General features: G+C 41.4%; 1 long non-coding RNA gene across 1 annotated transcript in view; it reads right to left on the reverse strand.

The window, feature by feature from the left end:
• Positions 1-1,134: 1,134 nt before the first annotated feature.
• LOC104910622 overlaps positions 1,135-20,866 on the reverse strand; it is a 43,434-nt gene continuing 23,702 nt past the window's right edge. Inside the window, exon 3 of the long non-coding RNA XR_793262.3 lies at positions 1,135-1,840. This is a non-coding gene — a long non-coding RNA (uncharacterized LOC104910622). The remainder of the gene's footprint in view (positions 1,841-20,866) is intronic.

Genomic DNA, 20,866 nt, shown 5'->3' on the forward strand with positions numbered 1-20,866 from the left:
GCATGATAGCATTCACCATCTGGGTCTGAAATAGCACCGGTGCTGATAAGTCCTCCCCAGTCTGGGTTTGCCAGCCACTCGGACCCCTGTGGTGTGAGCGCCCTTCTCCATGTTTGGTTTCACCATTCTGAATCTCCAAGGTGGACCCAGCCAGGTCCAATCCATTCCTTAGAGGTGCTCCCCTGCTTTGGGATGTGGTTGGCTCCCAAAAACATGGTGAGCTGGAGGAATGGCTGCAGGGGCTACATCACTGCTGCATTCTTCTTCCAGGTTTAAGAGAGCCAGATATATTTGGTCTTATGCACAGTTTGCAGCTTTCAGTATACCTAATGCAATCATCTCACTGAAGGACATGATTTCAGTTCATTTCTTCCTTATCTTTGAGGTTAAGGCTTTACCTAATTGCAGATATTAACCAAATCTATTTTTATACTACATGTTTTCTTCCCTATCCTGCTGCCACAGACTGAATGACACAATGTCTGTAAGGAGGCAAAACTTCACTGCAGCTGCTATACTGCTCTGTCCCAAATGAGTTCAGCCTGGGGGAAAAGAAGGGGTTAGTGTTAGACCTCTGCCCTTGACAGCGGATGTGCATTGTTACTTTTGCTGTGTGTGTATGATCTGAGGCCTCGCTCAGCACTGACTTCCTTATGGAAGGGATCTGCTGAAGTGCTTCTCTCCATCTGCTCCTGTTGGGAAGATAGGAAACACTTTCCTTTTGATGTCATCTTTCAACAGATACTCCTTCATCTCTCCCAGAGGACATGGCTGTCATGTACCGTGCATATACAGTAAGTGCAGGCATCCACAGGATCTGACTGTACACCATATAGTTAGGAAGTTAGGAATATAAATTATTGTGGAGTATAGCTACTCCTACATGCAAACTACCTTCTGATCAATAATAGATGCTCCTGCCAAGCAGCTGTGTCACAGGCTGTAGAGATAGCATTTGTGCCAACCTCCTGGATGCTAGCTTGAATCTATAAAAGTGAGAAGGTTTTTTAAGTGGGAGAAGAATTCAGTTTGTGGAGGAAAAATGAACTTTTTATGGAAAAAGAAAAAACCTAGCAAGCCAGGAGCTGTTTTGTTCTTTCGGTTTTATTTTTATTTGTTTTGAGTCAAGAAAGTGTTTATCTCCATTGCCCCTTTCCAAACCAGAAGACAATAACCACCTGGAGGGGTTTTCTTTTTGAAGTCTGGTATCAGGGTTTTCATGAGCTTTGTTTCCAGTGGGGGAAAAATAATCCTGTGTCCTTAGGAGAGCATAGAAAGCATAATGTGAGAAAGATGCCTTGATAAACAAGCACCTTTGCGGTAATAACAAAGATGATTCTTGACTCCTTTCTGAGAACAGAAGCACATGCTCACCCTGTTTAAGGTGATATTAAATTTCTTTTGGTAAGGAGATTTACGCTAGCTAAGATTCAATCCGGTTTTCAAAAGACAAAAAACAAAGCAAAAAATAGAAGCCTTTTCTTTATTAGCCTGGTGAAGAAGAGACCACAGATAAGTTCATTCCTGGCAATTCTATAGCACATCTGAAAAATGGCATTATCTGGTGTACTGTGAGATATCCATTCTTGAAGAAAACGAAGGGACAGGTAAGCAAAACTTCACCTTGACACATCAAATCTGGCTTCTGTTTCTTTCATATAGATGCAGTCATTTGAAACAAAGGTTGTCTGAACTCGATCATTTTTCCCTTGTCAGTAAAGAAGGTGTCCAAGAAGGTATTGCTCTCTTTTTTCTTTCTTGCCTCCATGTAGCCACATAAGAGGTATTTCTGCCATTCCTCTTTCTTTGCAGTCTCCTCCTTTCCAGTTTCCATGCCAGTCTGCAAGACCAAAAAGCACCTGCGTTTTATCCCTGGTCTGGGATATTCCTTAGTCTGATCGGGTTTTAGAAACCAGGTCTAAATCAAATATTTATTTAAACTGTTCTCATAAAAACAGTTCTCTGGTCATGATTATCAGGACACAAATACATCAGTAAGCTCTAAGTTTTCTTCTTTTGCCTCCAGGAAATCACTGTACATTTCTCTCTTTTTCGAGACATTTCAAAATAGCAGCTGCCCATTTTATTGGTGTCTCCTCCAGATTAGACCAAAGTTTAAAAATTGTCTTGTATGTTTACACATAACTCATTGAAAAAGGTTCCTGTCAAGTCTGCCAGCTTCCAGAAACAGCCCTCCGGTCTCAGAACAGATGTCCCTTGAAAATATATCTATATTTTCAAATAGGCTACAGAGTAAGGAGGCAGTTCCTCTAAGGTTAAATAGATGCACTCCATTTGAGCTAAGAGGACTTCTGAAATTAGTGCAAAGCGTATAAGCAAGTTGTTCCGAATCAGGACTCTGAAGAGCTCTGGTCAGTTAGCTGATGAGGAAATTGCCTCGTTTCCCTTTTCTTTCAGACGCCTAATGATTTGGCACCACAATCTACAAGAGAGAGATTGGCTTGCTCCATAAGCAGGGGTAGAAGCTATGGGCAATCCTCGTGTCTGCTCCTCATAATGAAGCGTACTTGCAGGAATAACTTATTTGTAAATAAGTACAGGAGAGCAAAAGAAGGCTTGAATGTACAGTTTTATTATTGGAACACACCAAAGTATTCCAGTAAGTGAATTGACTGTGAGTTTATGAACACGCTGAATCAACAGAACAAATACTACAGTTTTTACTCTTTGAGTGTATTGGCACTCTATGAAAGAATTTGTATTTTGTAGACGTAGATGATCGTTCTGGCTGGAGATACTTTTCTTAAGTTATGAATGTTGAGACCATTTCTGTCAGCCCCAACTTACTTTTTCCAACCATAATATTCTGTGACAATATATTAGAACTTCAAAGTAATGGGAAGTGCTGAAAAATATCTGGGACTGAGGCCTGAGCATTTCAAAAATCATATCTGATAGTGGTCTTTTTGAATGAAAAAGACTTGTTCACTAACAAGAACAAGGGTAAAGAGATGCTGCTCTTCAAAGAACTAAACAATTGAAGGAAAACAGTAAAGAGAAAACTTTCAGGGAATAATAAAATGTTACAAAAGCAAAAGGATAACGGTGAGTCAGAAGCAGATATGAAGAGAAAGAAAGGGTTTGGAAGTGGATTAATAGGCAAGAAAATATCCACTCAGATTGTGGTGTGAGGGATTTTGATTTAATTTATATTTCAAATGTTTTCCTCGCTCCAGATAATATCAACACTTTTTGCAGAAAAAGAATACCTCCCTGCAGAGGACATGTAATTTTCCTCCTCTTTACCAAGCCAAAATGGCAACCAGAAGGAAGCCATTTCCCCACAGCCTCAGTTGCCCCCTGTTTTGAGCTTTCCAGCTCTGTTTCTGCTCTCTCTCTGGGCAAATTTGAGCTGGCAAGGTGTTCTGCTACATGCACGATTTGCAACGCTACTTGCAGACTGCTATATGTTCCCGGCCTCTTGGAACTGGAAAATGCCCAGAGTCAGATATAGGACATGATTGCCATCATTTGCCTAAAAATGTTTTTATTTCATGCATCTGTGGAATGCACTGAACCTGAGTCATCTACAGCAAAGTCACTGGAATGATAACAAGGGTGCATTTGGCCCTACAAATGGCATGTGAATCTCCTCACAACCAGTCCTACATTTCCAGTATTTCCTTCCTGGAAGCCGACTGGAATCCTTGTAATAGTCTAAGCATAAAAATCTGATTTCATGCTCAGCAATTGCAGATTCTCAAGCCACTTAAATCCTAAACATCTCTAAAAACAACAGCTGATCCCAGTATGCAAGACCATCCTGTATCCAAACAGAGCCTGTTGCATTCAGTCTGCTGAGTCAACTTCAAAGCCCAGAGATAGAAGATCTGCCATGATGGAGGGAGTGTGGAGCAGCAGTTTGTAGAATAATAGAATCATTATGATCGGAAAAGACCTTTAAGATCATCTAGTCCAACAACTGACCCATCCCCACCATGCCTACTGACCACATCCCTCAGTGCCACATCTCCACATTTCTTGAGCACCTCCAGGGATGGTGATCACCACTTCCCTGCTGAAATCTGTACTGAAGCAATTGGACTCCATCCTCATTCAAGTAAACTTCTTGCTAGGTTCAGTGGAACTTTACTAAGGATTGACTACTAAAGTTTTAATAATTTCTAAACTACATGTGTAGCAGTAATGTAGCCATGAGACTCCAGTCCGTTTATCAAAGCTTTCAGGAGTATACCAGGTGTGTAAATCCACCTAATAAATGGTTTCCCCTTTGCTGGATTAATATTCAATGGGAAGCCACTGCCGTTTTTCTCTCCTTACTCATAGCAGCAAGCAAGTATTTCTTCTAAAGAAAACTTAGAGTTGAAAGCAGAAGTTCATGTGTAGTGATAGAAGTACAGTGTCCCTAACTGTCAGGCTGCACACAGAACACGGGCTGCTTCTTTATGGAGCCCTGGGAAAAATCTCTGCAATGAAAATGGTGTCATTTCTTGCTCTTAAGTATCATTGCTGAAGTAGACCAGTTTAAAGGAGAGCTGTGAAGGTGTATTTTGTTGTTTGGTTATAGATCATGGAATATGTTTATATGTTAAAAGTAAAATCAGGAAGGTGACTGGCCACAGTTGAGTTGTCCAAACACATCCTGTGTGAAACTGAACTCAGTAATGTGTTTTTAGCATGCTCAAGAAATGTAATGGTGTACAGCAGGCTCTCTTCATGTATCACTGAGCTTCCATTTTGCTTCCACAAAGTGTTATAAGAATAGTGCAGAGGAGGAGATGCATGAATGTAAGGTACATTTTTATGCAGAATGCAAACTGAAATGGAGAAATAAATAAAAAAAATCCGTTCTATTAAGTTCAAAGGAAGGATTATAGGGGGTGATTTGTCAGCATGGAAATACAGCTCTAGAATGGCAAGATCAGAGAATTATACTATGTACAGGGCTGATATAAGCTGAGTCTAAGACTGGTTGTGGGCTGCTTTAATATGTTTATGTGCTGTGTTCTGGATAGACCCTTGTATATATTATTGAGATTATTCAGTGTTTTAGGTAGGTTGCTTGAATAAATGAGCTAAGAAAAACATGAAGCAGTATGGGTTATTTGGTGCTGGCTTTTTCAAACTGTAGACAGACTTTCACTGCCCACTCTTTTCTCTTGCTACTCATGCCTGGTATGAGCAGCTAGGTGATAGATTTTGAGAGAACTCATTTATTTCTTGCTGCCTGACACCATTTTTATCTGAATACCAAAACAGAGGCTTCTGGAGGCCCAAGGGGGTTCTGTAACTCCATACTTGCAATGTGTGTGACATTCTGGTGTCCACATGTGGTGATGGGCACCACTCTACGTCCCTCTGCTCTTGCTGAGGATCCACTGCCTTTGCCAGCTCTAAATTTCACAATTTCCTTTCATGGCCACTTGTTCCTCCTTGAAGCAATGAAAAGTAAATCCCTACAGATAGTCCTACAAAGTTATTCCACATCATGCCTTAAGTTGTGTGAGGAGAGGTTCAGGTTGGATATTAGGAAAAATTTCTTCTCCAAGGTTGGAAATGCATTGGAACAGGCTGCCCAGGAAAGTGATGGAGTCACTGTTCAAGGAGGTATTCAAGACAATGTTTACAAATATCTAAAGTGTGGGGGTCAAGTGGATGGGGGCAGACTCTTATCAGTGGCATGCAGCAATAGAAAGAACAAGGGGCAATGGGCTGGAACCAGAACACAGAAAATTCCATACTAACACAAGGATGAACTTATTTATGTCAGTGACAGAGCACTGGAATGGCTGCCCAAGAGGTTGTGGAGTTTGCTCACGTTCTCCTTGTATAGAAGCCATTTCATATCTGTGATATATCTCTTGATGTTCTGTTCATGCACTTCTGATTAATGACATTAAGCAAATGTAAATCCTGAATCCTTTGCTGAGCAACTTAAGTTATCCGAGGAAGTATATATAGTAACTGCAACTGAGATCATTCAGCAAATGACAGGCTCTGTCTGAAGGAAGTGAGGAGCTCACTGATGTTGTGGGGTGGGCAGTTAGGCACTGCAGTTTGGGGTGATTTTACACTGACTTGTTTGCTCCTTACTGGCAGATGTTGCCTGGAGGCTTGGTACCAGGGAGAAGAGTTAGGGACTTGAACAGTTCTGCTGCTGGGAAAATACCTAGTGAAAAACAGACCAAAAGAATATAAAAGAAATGGTACAACTAAGAAATGATGATAGATTAAGCTGAAAGTGGTCTGAGTTGATGGAGGAAGAGACAAATAGAGAATGGATAGAGAAAGGCAGTACTGCCAGTCCTCATCATGGTCCTTTTCTTTCTGATAAATGACTATAGGAGGTTGGCTTTGCAAATGAAATTCTTCAGAGGTTTGCATGAAAAACCTCAAAAAAGAAAAGCAGAGTGATTTAAAAAAAAAAAAAAGTTAATGGGGGAAAAGTTATTTTTTGAATTTAACAAGGCCAGTGATTTTCAGTTTGTTTCATGTTTCAAAATGTGAGACTATGAGCAGGCAACAGAAAGATTCCAGTGTATTGCCAGATACATATTAACGAGTGAACATGAGAGAAACAAGAGAACATAGGAGAAAAAGGGGGAAAAGGAGTGCAGGAACTGGGGAGATGAGTTGACCACTGTACTCAAGAGAGCATCAGAAGGAAGATGGAGGATGGAAATTTTAGAGACTGCACCTTATAAAATAATGCTGTAAAACGGATGTGAGAATGCAGAGCTCTCTTTGGACGGAGGTCCCAAATTCCTCCATACTTTGTGATCTGTAGTTACTCTGAGAGTTTGGATTTCAGAAGCTCTGAAAGACGAAATAAATTAATACCAACACTGATGCTTACTTTCTTTCAGGCAGAACACATTCTTCTCAAATTAAAATATAATTATGGACTTGATGTGTTCTGAACATTTTATTTAGCTGAGCCGAAAATTATGTTCTCTGTAAAGCTGCTTTAAAGAAAAAAAATAATAAAAAAATCCACCTAATTATAGCAGCAGTGTGGAGGAGATCTTCTACTATATTGTATGATACATTTTGACAGCTGCTTTTTACTGGAAGGTTGTCAAGTCCATCACAGAAATGTTTTGAAATGTTTAAAATGGGGGAACACATGGTCTGTAGCTGTGACAGAGCCGGCAAAGGCAAAAAGGGCTTTTGTGTTTGTTTGGGTCAGGGATATAGCAGTGGTTAATGGAATATTCTCATCTTAACTGGGGGGGGGGGAGGTCTAAGCTATTTTCAGAATCTTTACTGGGGTTATAAAGGAAGGAACTGACGGTTATTTGGCACATACATTCACTGGGTGGGGAGGTGTTGCAGATCTTAATGTTATAGATTTGGTGTGGCAAGATCACTATTATGATTGGTGGGCTGAGGATAGATGGGGCAGTGGAAGCAGGGAACAATTCATCCTTAACCCCATCTTTCTGCCGTTCCTTTAACATATAAACAGAACCCCAAAATGTCCCTCCTCGAGAGATTTAAGGAGGGAGCTTGCAGCTACATGGGCCGCACAATGAAAATATACAAACACACCGAGCTTAGTTAAAGCCAAGTTGAGCTGGCACGTGGAAAAACACAAGGACAGGAAGGACGAGAGGGAGACTTCTCACTGTGCTGGGTTTTCAAACACAAACTCTTTCCTTCTTGCTCAAAGCATACCAAAGGGATGCCTCAGTCTTCTGGACTTATCTTTTGGGCAGGGCACTCATGACTTGCTGGTTCTTGCCTGTTTTCCCTGGGTGGGAGTGTGGAGGGCTGCAACAGAACGTCTCGTCTGCAGAAGGGTTGGAAGGTGAAGAGACAGAGAGCAAAGCCCAGGCTGTCCTCAGGCTCGATGCTATGCTGCTCAGTTCCCTCTGCCCCCCATGTACATGATTAGTGCATGTCAGCAGCACAAGCTCAAGCTCTACAGAGGTGGTGGAGTCACTGAGTCACTGAGTCACTGTCCCTGGGGGTTTTTGGGAACTGTGGAGATGTGGCACTGAGGGGCATGTGGGGGTGGGTTAATTGTTGGACTTGATGATGTTAGTGGTTTTTTCCAACACTAATGAGTCTATTATTCTATGATTTCCATGCTGCAGAGGAAAAAAACAAGAAAAAACAAGATTTTCCCATTAAAAGCAAAGAAGTTGTTAGTTATCTCCAGTACACTGAAAAGTGTATGCATTTGGGGTCTCTTGGAAAACTTTGGCTTGTTCAACAAGTTTGAGGGAATACTGAAAAGAGACACACTTCCCTGAATATGGGTTAAAGGAAAGTTTGAGTGTATCAAGGTGGCCAAAAATCACCTTTCTGTAGAGGGCTGTCGAAATAAAAGTTTGAGCCTACGTCAGTTCAAAGGGCATAAAGGATGTTCCTTATGATGAAGTTTGAATAGGGGTGTGATTTTTCACCTTAATAAGTGACAGCCTCTCCCAGTAAATCTTTTGCGCCAGATCTTTTGTCTAACAGTGACCCGCGTGTGTCAGGACAAGGAAAATTAAAGGGAGTTAAATTCTGTAGAGTAGCTATCTTTGTTTAATAGATAACTTTTCTCTGGAGATGAATAACTTCTGTTATTCTTGTAAAATATTTCTTTCATGACCCATATAGGCAAATTCATCAACAAGTTATGCCATGCGTGAATTTGGCACTGAGACTGAATGCACTTAGGTATTTACTCATTCCGCTAATACTCATTTACATCAACTGACACTGGATCAGGCTTCAGGGAAATAAGATTTGCTTTGATTTAGCTCAGCTGTGAAGTACGTTCAAGTTTTTTTTGTTTGTTTTTTTTTTTTTTGGTGTGTGTGTGTGTGTGTGTGTGTGTGTGTGTTCCACTGTGTGCTGAATTCCAGAAGCTTTTATTTGAATCTCAGCCTTTGCATGATGGAACTATCCTAGGAACCATCTTATTTGCTATTTTTATTAACATTTGTATTCTGTGTGTAATTACTTGGCAAATACTGCTTATCGAGATTACTACATCAGTTAGCAAAAAAACTGAGGAACCCACTTTTCATTTTGAAAAGCAGTTTGGACATGCACATCTTTTCAGAGAATCCTTAGTTTCAAGGTCAGTAATGGTTTTGCAAATGAGGCTTAGGACTTGTCTGCACGAGTGGTCTGTATATGAGAAATGAGTATGATTTCTTTGATGTGAAGATGGATCCTATCTTATGGCAGAGTATCATCAAAAGAAATTACTGTGTTTAATTCTCCTGCAAGTATATTCTGATATTGTTTAAAAGATTACACCTCTCTGTCATGCTGATATGCATGATTGGGTACAGCAGCTCACAAACATCCAAAGAGATAATGAAGTTTTGATGAGGCAAATTTCAGCTGATGATGAAGGGGAGCAGGAAATACTGACACGTGCTGCTGCTTCTTGAGGTTACAAGATTGGGTTCAATTGGCTGAAGGAAATTTCAGAGAGAACGTTTTTCAAGATAACTACTTCAGCACTGGTTTTGCTTTACTAGAAACTGAGCTTCAGTCCTTCTCAGGCATCAGACCAATATTCTCCATTTCGCCTCTGTGCATTTAGGTTTGATTCCCATTTGCTGTCTTCAAATGAAAATTATGCACTGTTTCTATTTTGATCCTAAGAAACATGTTAGGGTTCAACTAAGAAAAGTAGGGCAAAGAAATGGAAAAATACCCAAATTTCAGAATCCACAGGCATGTCTCCATGATGTGGGCTATGCATTCCTCACTGATGGATTTTTAGACTCCTGTTCTCATAGAATCACTAAGGTTGGAAAAGACCACTCAGATCACCAAGTCCAACCATCGACCCGACACTACCATGCTCACTAACCATGTCCCTCTTTCCTTACACTGTCTCTTCTTCTGCCCTTTGTTTATTTTTAAGAAGATTTTTGATTGAAACTCAAAGTGCAATTTTCCATTAAACTTGCTACCTGAAGAGTACATTTGATACTTACTGACAACCTCATAATTTTGACTTTTCAGGAAAATCAGTCCTGAAAAAAGTGAGCATGGGTAAGAGAGTAGGCTAAAAGGAGATCCCGATGCTTCCATTTGAAATGTGCTTAACATTTCCTTTGGTCCCATGCACATGTATGCTCAGGTGTACAAGTGTGTTCTTGATCAAGACTTCACTTCAAAGTTAAATGATGAGGGGAAAGAAGTAATCCATCTGTCAGTGTTTATGCTTTCATGAATTTGAGGGTAATCACTCAACTATACATAGCACTTAGCTTACCTATTATACTACTTATGTGAATCACTTATTACAACAGGAATATGGAATTTATACTATAGATGAACCAGATAAAGACTCTCTATTTAGATTTGGATCAAAAATATTTCCCAAAAGCATTTGTCTACTTGTCTAAAATTGGCTGGCTGGCAGGAAAGAGGCCAGCTGAGCAGTTGGTGGGACCTCTCTTCATTTTCTTAGTTTTCAGTGTTTCTGTTCACTTTATCGGAATAAGTGGTTTTGTAATGGGTTCGTTCTTAATTTTGTCATTAAAAATATTTGCCAGTGAGATCTGGCTGAATCTCTTCTTGATGTCTTCTGCTTTTATTGCATTCAATATTTTAAAGAGATTATTTAGCAAAGGAGAAATTGATAGAAAGGGGGAGCTTAACAAGAACTCCTCTAGCAGATGAGTATGAAAGGATTTTGCATTTTGACAAGATGGCCTCAAGTTGCTCCAGGGGAGTTTCAGGTTGGATATTGGGAAGCATTTATTCTCAGAAAGAGTAGTGAGGTATCAGAACAGGCTGCCCAGGGAAGTGGCAGATTCACTGTCCCCAGAGGTGTTCAAGAAACATGGAGGTCTGACACTGTGAGGCATGGTGGTGAGAGGATAATGGTTGGATTAGATTATTTTAGCGGTCTTTTCCAGCCTTAATAATGCAATGATTTTATGAACTGCAGCATCAAAGCAATCAGTAGAGCTGAGAAAACTCTCTCTTAAAGATACTTGAGTACAAGGCAGTATTGGACCAAGGTGCATGGGCTACAAATATAGTAGCTATGGTAAGCTGAGAGCATGGATATTGACTTCATTTCCTTTTTTTTTTGTGTGTGTGTGTGTGTGTGCGTGTGTGTTTCACAAAGTTGCATGTGTTCCTACCCAAGTTGTATTGCAGTGCTTTTCTGCTTTTTCTTGATAAGTGAGTTAGTCACCAGTCAGATTTCTTACAAATACAACTAGGTTGTGCAGATGTCTTTTAGAGCTGGAGGGCTATTTAATCTAGTTCTACTCGACAGAATTAAGACTGACAAAATGCCTGGTATTTTGCTCACTACAATCCTTTCAAAGCTTTAGCAGTTTGTCACGTGGTGCACAGCATTACAATGATTTAAGAGTCAGTTATTTAAGTAGAATCAGAGTGTGTGTTTTGAGCCTGGAATCAGAATGGTTTAGCAGTTGTAGAACTTGGCTCAATCAGTGATTTATAGGTGTTTAGAAGATGTTAAACAACGATTATTGAGGAGTGGTGTAAACAGGGTATGTTTATATTAGTGATTCTTTGATGTGAACACTTATTTGGATTGTGCCAGGACATTATCAGAGAACATCATCAAGAACATCACGATGTGTAATTCCGCAGTAGGCATTTCCCACTGTTACTCTTCAAAACTGCACATCATCTATTGTACTTTTGGGAGTGACTGTCAGGTATAGCAATTAATGCACTAATTAAGCTCTTATAACAAAGAAGACTGAGATCAGGCAACAGCTTCTCTGAGTAAATCTGTTAGGATCAACACAGGGCAAATTTTGAAGTGATCAGAAGTCGTGCTACCCTAGTTTTGATAACTTAAGAAAAATAAAGAATTCAGTGGCTTCTTTGTTTAAGAAAAAATTTACCTAAATAAGGCAGTTTGTGAGAGGTGCTCAGGGTCTGAATCCATCAACAACAGTGCTAATGACATGAGAGGAAAGGAAGGACAGAAAGTGAACAATGTGGTTTCAGATATTTTTCTATAAGCTGTTGAGTATTTGGAAACATTTTTATTAGATCACTACTTTTTCAACTGGAGCTTAGAAGAATTAGGATATCTTTGTCTGCTTGTCTTTTCAAATGTTTTATTTATTTATTTATTTTAAGCTTTGTTTCATGCCAAATTTCATGACTATAGATAGAAGCTATAGATAGAAGCAAGCAGGGTGGGTGTGTTTTGGCAGACCTGGTGACAGGGAGACTTCTGTGGGGGTTATCAGTTGGATTTCATTAGTAGTGTAGGTAGATAATTTTATCTGAAAGATTTCTGGTCTGCTTAAGCTTCTTTTCCATGTAATGGAAAATGGAAAATGATAGAGCACCCAGAAGAACTTAGGATGATGTCAAGTGAGTGGAGCTGGCACAGGCTGAATGCAGTATTTCATGCCAACAGCTAGAAATGAGGTACACTGATAGATCTTCATAAGGACAGGTTTGTCTAGCAAGGTAAATTCAGAGGCAGGTGAATGTTTTGGATTTCGGTTGCTATGGATTCTTTCCTCTGTGAGGAGTTAAAGGCCACAGTCATGAAGCTCCTTTGTGTGGAAAAATTATTTTTTTTTCTCACCACCAACCACCTCAATCAGACGTTTCTCTTGTGACTGAGGGATGTGGTTGTGGATGGCACCAGGGCCCTAATCATGGGCAGGGATGCTGCTGGTATGTGTGCAGGCTGCTTGTCACAGCTAATAAGCACATTTCTGCTTCGCATATACCTCCCTTCAGAATTTGAGCCATGACTTCTGATGTCAGAGAATTAGTGAAATTGCCAATCCCAAATATTCATAAATCCCAAGGCTGACTTAAAAGTGCTGAGATATTTTCTAATCATAATTTAGTTGTTCACTGCTGAGCCCCTAAAATTAATTCAAGTTTCTGAGCTGTCCTATCCAGGGCCAAAGGAGATTAGTTTCTTTGTATGAAATCTGAGAGCCTTATTAATCATTGCTTCAGGCACTGGGGCAACACGAAGTACCACAGGCCTCACTGCAAAATTGTGAAATTTGGCATCAGGGCATCTCCTTCCTGGTCTCCAGTGGACCGTAAAAAGAGCTAGAAATATTCATAAAATTGGAGAAGTCAGAAAATGAGAACAATGCTACACAAGTATCACTGTTGGGCTACAATCCAATTTCCTGTACTCTTGGCTAAGTAGGAAATGCAAATACAAGCTACCAGCAGAGGAAGGGAAACGTGGCTCAGAAGAAGGGGAAAGGAGAAAGTGGCAGAAGAATGGAAGGGAGTCACATCAGGAGATCAACTTGGAAGAAATCACCAGAGAATAGTTATTTTCTGCCACTGTATATATACGCAAAGCCTAATACGACATGGGCTGTCCTTGTTTCATACTCATGCAGAACAGCTGTGTATATGATGACTATTAATTGAATTTGGGGGGAAAAAAAGATATACTTGACTGGATCATAAAAGGGATTTTGTAAGGAAGGAAGGCTATAGTGGAATTTGTAAGAGGAGTAATGTGGGTGTTTTTTTGAATATTGGAAAGCCTGTTTCCATCTAAGAAGCTTCTTCTCAGCTGATAGAGGTCAGACGTTTGATAGTGAGACTTTATTTATGTGTATTTAAATAACTAATGCAAGGTAACATCTATCATTCCTTCTCTCTTTCTCTTTTTTCTTGCTTCTCCAGACATGCAGTTTTTCAAGCAATAACTAAGAGGATTTCCATAAGTAGAATCAGAGGAAATGTTTTCTATCCTACTGACACTGATGTTTAATTAACACCAGCCTTTGAGCATTCTGCAGTACTCCACTGCTCTGATAACAGAGTCAAACAGAGGCACAGCAGTGTGTCTTTCTCCAGCTTTGATGTTGGAGCTCTACTGTCCTTGGAAGAACCTCTGAGGAAATCACTGAGATGTGAAGGGGAAACCCTCAGAACCAAGTCCTCTGGAGTGGACTTTCCATTACCTTCCTCGCCTTCCTTCCAGATAGAAATTCACTTTGCATTTCTGCAGTAAAATCAGTTGGCAGCACAACACATGCTGCAGTTTTTGATCATTACTTGTCTGAAAATTGATGTTCTGGGGAGATGGAGTGATGAAACTCAGGCTGGGACAGGATACCTGAAAGCAAATAGTTTGTGGCCATGTGAGATTGATACAACAGCTTTAGTTTCTAGGGGGAGACAAAGTAGTAAACCAAAGTGTTTGCTTGAAGTTTGCCATCAATATAATGTTGGTTCTTCTTTTGGGCATGAAGTCACTAGAAGTCTTGCCAAGGATATTAAGCCTTATCCTCATTTCCTGCCCTGCCATTTGCCTAAGATTGCAACCATGATCCAGACCACGTCTCCACCTCGACACTCTGCAAAATGTCAGTGCTCAGTTTTGCCTATTTTTCCTTAGTCAAATAAATAACAGTCGAGGGGGAAAATGTCACCAGCCCATCAGCCCAGGAGCTACACATGTAAGCCATTAGAGATGTGACTGTCAAGCATCTCCTTTATATGACAGATCTAGGAGTAAATGTGTGTGAGTCCATGGAATAGACTTGATTCAGTCAACCAAAATTGTAGGTTAGCTGAGTTTTCCCCTTTTTTTATTCATGGCAAGGTTTTAATGTGGTCGCAGTACATAGTCACATGATTTACAGTCAGCTGGATTAACCGCTGCCTTATGCTTCACATAAGCCTTATAAATCCATGTGCATACCTTCCAGATGCTAGGAAGAGAGCATTGAGACAGCTTTAAGATGCATTAGTGAGGCTATTTTCCGATAGGAAATATACACATGAGACTGAATCTTACTGAAATGATATTTTAGGAGATTGCAGCAGAGATGTGCTTGACAGGGCTCTATAGCTATTTATAGACAGATCTGTCAAATTTTGGATAAACTTGTCTATCTTTTTTTTTCCTCTTTCCAACCACATTTGCTGCAGGATTCTTCTGGTTAATTGTGGGCTGCTGAAGCTTTGCATGAGCCATCTGCCCGGTGGCACCACCCTGTAATTACGTGGGAAGGGATCCCTGTCTTGTGATTTTGCTGGTAGCTGGACTTGACGGATATTCTTCTGAGCGTGGCTGGGAGGGATGTGTGGCTCTCACCGGCAAGGCTGGGATGGGAGCTGAGTGAAACATACGGAAAGACTTGCATGTGACTGGTGCAATTTTAATGCCATTTCCCAAATAGCGTCCCACATTGTCCTACCTATATGGTCAGTGGCATCCAGAGAGTATAGTTTGGGCAGGATCAGGAGCCAGATCTTCATCTTCTGCAGTCAGTAACTGGACTCTGTTCAGGCTTTTTTTCTTGTGTTTTTGTTGTTGTTGTCATTGTTTGTTTGTTTCCAACATGAGTTTTTGGGATTAGTGTGTTTTGATGGTCGGACTAGGATACTTTTTCAAAATCTTGGTTCTGTCTTCTCTTTTTGTTGAATGTAAATACTCTGATTGCAGTCTCTGCTAGGGAATCCCCTTTCTGGGTGTTTCCCAATGCTTGCTTGGATGTGTCAGTTGGTTTCCCTCCTCACATGATTGAAGCAGGTGAATTTCACTAGTGTCGAAGGTACTTGAGGTATTTTTCTTGATGGAAATAGGCTTTACACAACTAAAATCTTATTACCAGGAATAGTTATAGAGCATTAACTTTGCAGAATGTAAGCTGTGCTTGCAGATGCCTTGCTCGGAATCTGTCAACAATAGTTTGTAGTAAAAGTGAATCTGATAGCTCTGTTCAAGAACAGGAAAACTGTGCAGGGTGTTCTGTGTACCATTTCTCTAGGCATTAAAGTCAGAGAGGTACCATGGGCAAGTCTTACATGTTGAACATACTGGGGACAATAGGGAAGATGTGCATCAAACCCTTTTTAATTAGCATTTCAAAATGAGCAGCCTAGCTGCCTTCTGCGCCTGGTGAAAGGAAAGGTTAAGCATGTTTTCATTATGGTCAAAAGCCTCCAAACTTTCTTACATTAAAAGTTATACACTATTTCTTTTCTTTGCTTTGATTTCATTTCATTTCCTGATCATTTTTCTTGTTGTTACTTTTCATCTGTTCTTCTATGTAGGCTCAAGAACAGGAATTCTGTGGATGTTTGAGTTGCTTTGTAAGTTCTCTGCAGCTCCTCAGAAACCTTTGTTTTGATAGACCTATGTAAAGCTGTTCTTTAACCAACTTGAGTGAATGCTTATTCTGTCTGACAGATCTCATAACCTCAGGAGAGTTGAGGTGTATTATGTGATTGCATTGCAAACATTTGGCAAGCTGTTTGAGGGGTTGTAGAGGGGTGATGTATTTGTTTCAGGCCTACCAGTTTCAGGGGAAGTCTGCTAATTCTTGTGCAGCTTGTTGCCTCCTTAAGCTACATATCTAGGTAGTCTGGTGCAATGCAAGGGCATTCTGGTATAGTAAGGAATCATGCACTTGTGTTTCCTCAGGGGAAGGCAGATAAATAGTGGCTTGAGGCAGAGTGGCTGGAAAGCTGCACAGGAGAAAAGGATCTGGGAGTGTTAGTTGATAGCTGGCTAAACATGAGTCAGCAGCGTGCCCTGGCAGCCAAGAAGGCCAATAGCATCCTTGCTTGTGTCAGAAGTAGTGCAACCAGCAGGAGCAGGGAAGTGATTGTCCCTCTGTACCCAGATCTGGTGAGGCTGCAATTTGTGTGTTGTGTACAGTGTTGGGCTCCTCACTACAAGAAAGACATCGAGGCCCTGGAGGATGTCCAGAGAAAGACAGCTAAGCTGTGCATGATCTGGGGCACAAGTCTAATGAGGAGCAGCTGAGGGAACATAGATTATTCATTCTGAGAAGAAGAGGTTCAGAAGAGACCCTATGGCTCTTTACATCTTCCTGAAAGGAGGTTGTGATGAGGTGGATGTCAGCCTCTTCTCCCAGGTAACAGCAATAGGACAAGAAGGAATGGCCTTAAGCTGTGGAGGGGAGGTTCAGGTTGGATATGTTTCCTCTCAGAAAGAGTGATGATGCAATGGCACAGGCTGCCTAGGGAAGTGGTGGGGTCACTATCTGTGGAGGTGTTCAAGTGCCGTGGAGATCTGGCACTGAGGGACATACTGGGCATGGCATGGTGGGGATGAGTTGATGATTGGCCTAAATGATTTTAGTGGGTTTTTTCCAATCTTAATAATTCTATGATTCTATAGCAGAGTCTGAACGCAAATCCCTCTGTGGATGCAGCCAAAGAGCAGAAGAGTCCAGTGCAGCCAAGGCCTACAAGTGTCATGCCTGCGGGCTAGATCATAGCCTTACAGGCACCTGGCTGCTGGGTGGGCTATATGGTTGACCCCAGACCTACATGTGGGTCCCATAATCTCTGCAAAAGAAAATTCAAACAGAAGAGATTCTTCAACCAATATCAGCAGGGAATAAGCAGCATAGCTCATGTTTTAGGCTAGTGGAAAAGATGACAAGTCTGTAAACTTGGAAGGTTATCTGTTTGCAGTTGTTCATGTGATTGTAAGAGGTCTTTCACTCACTTTTTTTTTTCCGTGAAAAACAAGCCAAAACAAAAAATCAAAACAACCCCCCCAACTTCAAAGTTATGCAAATGAACCCTTTTACTATTTTTACAGTAATTTTTCTCTGCTGGAAAACAAATTATACAAACAGACTTCTAAAAAGCAAATCCCTCAGCACTGGGCAGAGGAAGCAGTCCTCTGGTACGACGTGGAATAAAACAGCAGCACACCTGCCTCCAGCTGCTCTCCTGCCACGCAGATCTCACGCAGCCCAGCTATGTGAAGTCACTTCCAAGTCAAACAAGCAGCAATTTTTAAGTAGCACCTAACAAGGAACGAGGCCAGCAAACCCCAACCCCAAAGGTTCCTGCTGCACAGGCTTTATTTTCATTTCCCTGACCCGTTTGCACAGAGTTGTTGCTGATGGCCTGGCCTGCCTTCCTGCACACAGCAAAGCAATAACAAACAGAGGGCAGCTGGCACTTTGAGACACCTGCAGCACACCAAACACTGGGGGATTGTTCATCCTGCACCATGGGACAACTCTACTGGTGTGGCGTCCGCACGATGCACGCAGTGTCCTGGAGTCAACCAAGAAAGCTCCAGGGCCCCAAAGAATTTCTTGGCCAATTCATAGAAACTATACCATATCTCTTTCTTCCAGAGGAAGAACAAGGATGACCAGCAGAGGAATAAAAGAGCCCCTTGTGCAGCATTGCTGTTGTCTTGAAGACAGGCTCAATCCTGGAAATGCCATCCATATGATATTTGGGCAGCCTTTGAGCACCCCTTATATCAGTCTTATTATTCCAGTTTCTCATGCCTCACCCCTTATTTATTCATTAATTAGGTGTTTGCCAGTGAAAATACTTGGATGTTCTTCTGATGGAGCAGGTACAGGAGAGAGTGTTAAAAGGAAAAAGAAGAAAAAAAAAACTAAAAACCCTAAACCCTTGAGCAATATTTATGGACTTTTGAAAGTTGAGATTCTTGGAAAAAGAGCTACATTTCTTTTCAAATACTTTCCAGGCTGGAATCTTTTGCTAATTTATCTCATGCTTTACCCATACAATAATTACGCAGCTTTTACACATTTTAGCAAGATAAATAGAAATGTGTCTTTTCAGCGAATCAAGTGGGACAAGTGACCTGAACTCCTACGTTTCCTTCTGCATGTTCATTTTCTACAACACCATGGGTGAGTGGGAAATCCAGGAAGACTTTCGCAAACTTGGCATTGGCATTATACTCAGCCCCCTGCAGTGGCTTCTTCTGTTGGATGCGCCACACATCCTCCTGTTCATAAAGAAGATTCATGTATAAAAATTAATATCCCAGTTCTATAAACTGTTGGCTTAGGAAATGGTCCATGCTCCCATGCTTCCTTTTCCTGTGCATCCTCTCCCTTGCTGGCATTTTGTGACTCTCTGAGCAAATTTTAGGCTCCGCATGCATTTATGGTTTTAATAAGCTCCTATTTTGTTTATGCTAACAGAATTAATCTAAACGCACTCTCTTAGCAGCCTGTTCTCAGTCAGAATATTGTTTTCAAACTGAGGCAACACCTTGTTTACATCGATAAGCAAATTCACAGCCCGCATAGCTCCTTCCAGCAGGAGCAGCTGCTGAGAACACAGCAATAAGGACTGGGAAGCACATGTTCCACATACATAGCAAGCATTTCTTCTTCTGAAGGGTAACCAGATTTTCTTTTTTTTTTGTCTGAAGAGTTGAAAGCTGGAACATCTGCTTCTTGGCCAGCCAGTACTTCCCACAAGCACTGCTGCTCAGGTTCAAAAAACGTTGTTTAGGTTATGGTGCGTGAGCGTCCTGGTGCATGAGTCTGTATTTCTTAAACATAGTACAGTGTAGCAGAGCTGGAGTGGGGTCTGGGCTTGAGTACCTGATGGTTATTACTGTGGCACTGCTTTGAAATGGGTTACTGTGAGACACACATTTTTGGCATTTGACACAGAGTAGAGTGCACATCGCTTTATATTGAGGAAAATTTATTGTCTGGTTGTTTCTGCTAACAAAACAGAATCTTGAAGAGTACTTCTGCCTGCCCTGCTGTCACAGGTTAGCAACAGGCAGTGCTCTTTGGGGCTGGAATCCAGCATTTAGGTCCTGAGCAGAGATTTTATCTCACTCGTGGTCAGAGCTTGCAGATACTTCAAATGAGGGGAAAAAATGAGGAAATAAATATTGCGTTCATGTGTGTGTTAAAATCACTTTTTCTTTAATTTGCTTTTACCTTTAGACTACATTGCACTTATTTTGGGTAGGTGAGAGGAAAGTAGGCTAAAGGCTGCTGTGAAGCTCCTTAATATTCCTTCTTTTGGACAGTGAGAAGTAGGTAGGAGATGAGTGCTTTGCAACAGCCAGCTTGGTGTGTTTGAGCGTCAGAGGAGGAAACTAAAATAATTACATGTATCTTACAAATTCTAGAAGTGTTTCAAAATTAGCATTGGTAAGACGGTGGTATTCCCAGCTGAAAACGTGAGGATATGTGCAAAGCACACTCTGGGCTTGCTGCGGTGCTAGCTCAGAATCTCTGCTCTCACCCCCCTCCCTTTCCCTTCATCCAAATCAAATTGCGCAAGGAGTAAAATCCCAACCTGCAGGCCTGTGTTTTATGCTAGTTTTGCTCCCTGCTGAACAGGTCAGCAGTTTATTCTGCCTTGAGGAGCAGCAGTGGTGACAGCATCTGTTTTACAGATACAGAGGTGAACTCCTTCCACTGACTACTGTTGCCCACTGGTATTTCTATTAGGCGTAACATGATCTGCAGGTGGCAAGTAAGGCCAAATGCTTTGCCACAAAAATAAATGGCTACTCATTAAAAATATATTTTAACTGGTAATGTGTTTTACGTCTGTCCCTTTCAACCTAATTGTACTCAGGCTCCTCTGTCCACACCAAGTTGGGAGGAAGTGTCGAGGGTAGGAAGGACCTACAGAGAGGTCTAGACATGCAGGATCAATAGGCTGCCTCCAATTGTATGAGCTTCAACGAAATTGAATGCCCGGTCCTGCCCTTTGTTGCCCTTTGGTCACAGCAACCCCATGCATCACTTCAGGCTTGGGGCAGTGCAGATGGAGAGCAGAATGGAGGAGAAGGACCCAAGGGTGTTGTTTGACAGACGACTAAACATGAGCCAGCAGTGTGCCCAGGTGGCCAAGAAAGCCAATTACATCCTGGCTTGTATCAGAAATTGTGCAGCCAGAAGGAGCAGGGAGGTGACTGTCCAGCTGTAATCAGCTCTGGTGATACTTCAAGTACTATGTAGGATCCCTCACTGTAAGAAAGACATCGGGGCCCTGGAGTGTGTCCAGAGAAGAGCAATGGAGCTGTGCCAGGTTTGAAGCGCAAACCTTATGGGGAGTGGCTGAGAGAACTGGGACTGTCATTTTGAGAAGAGGAGGCTCTGGTGATACCTTACGGCTCTCTAGAACTACC

Source organism: Meleagris gallopavo, chromosome 4 (assembly GCF_000146605.3).
Source record: "Meleagris gallopavo isolate NT-WF06-2002-E0010 breed Aviagen turkey brand Nicholas breeding stock chromosome 4, Turkey_5.1, whole genome shotgun sequence".
Classification (NCBI taxonomy): domain Eukaryota; kingdom Metazoa; phylum Chordata; class Aves; order Galliformes; family Phasianidae; genus Meleagris; species Meleagris gallopavo.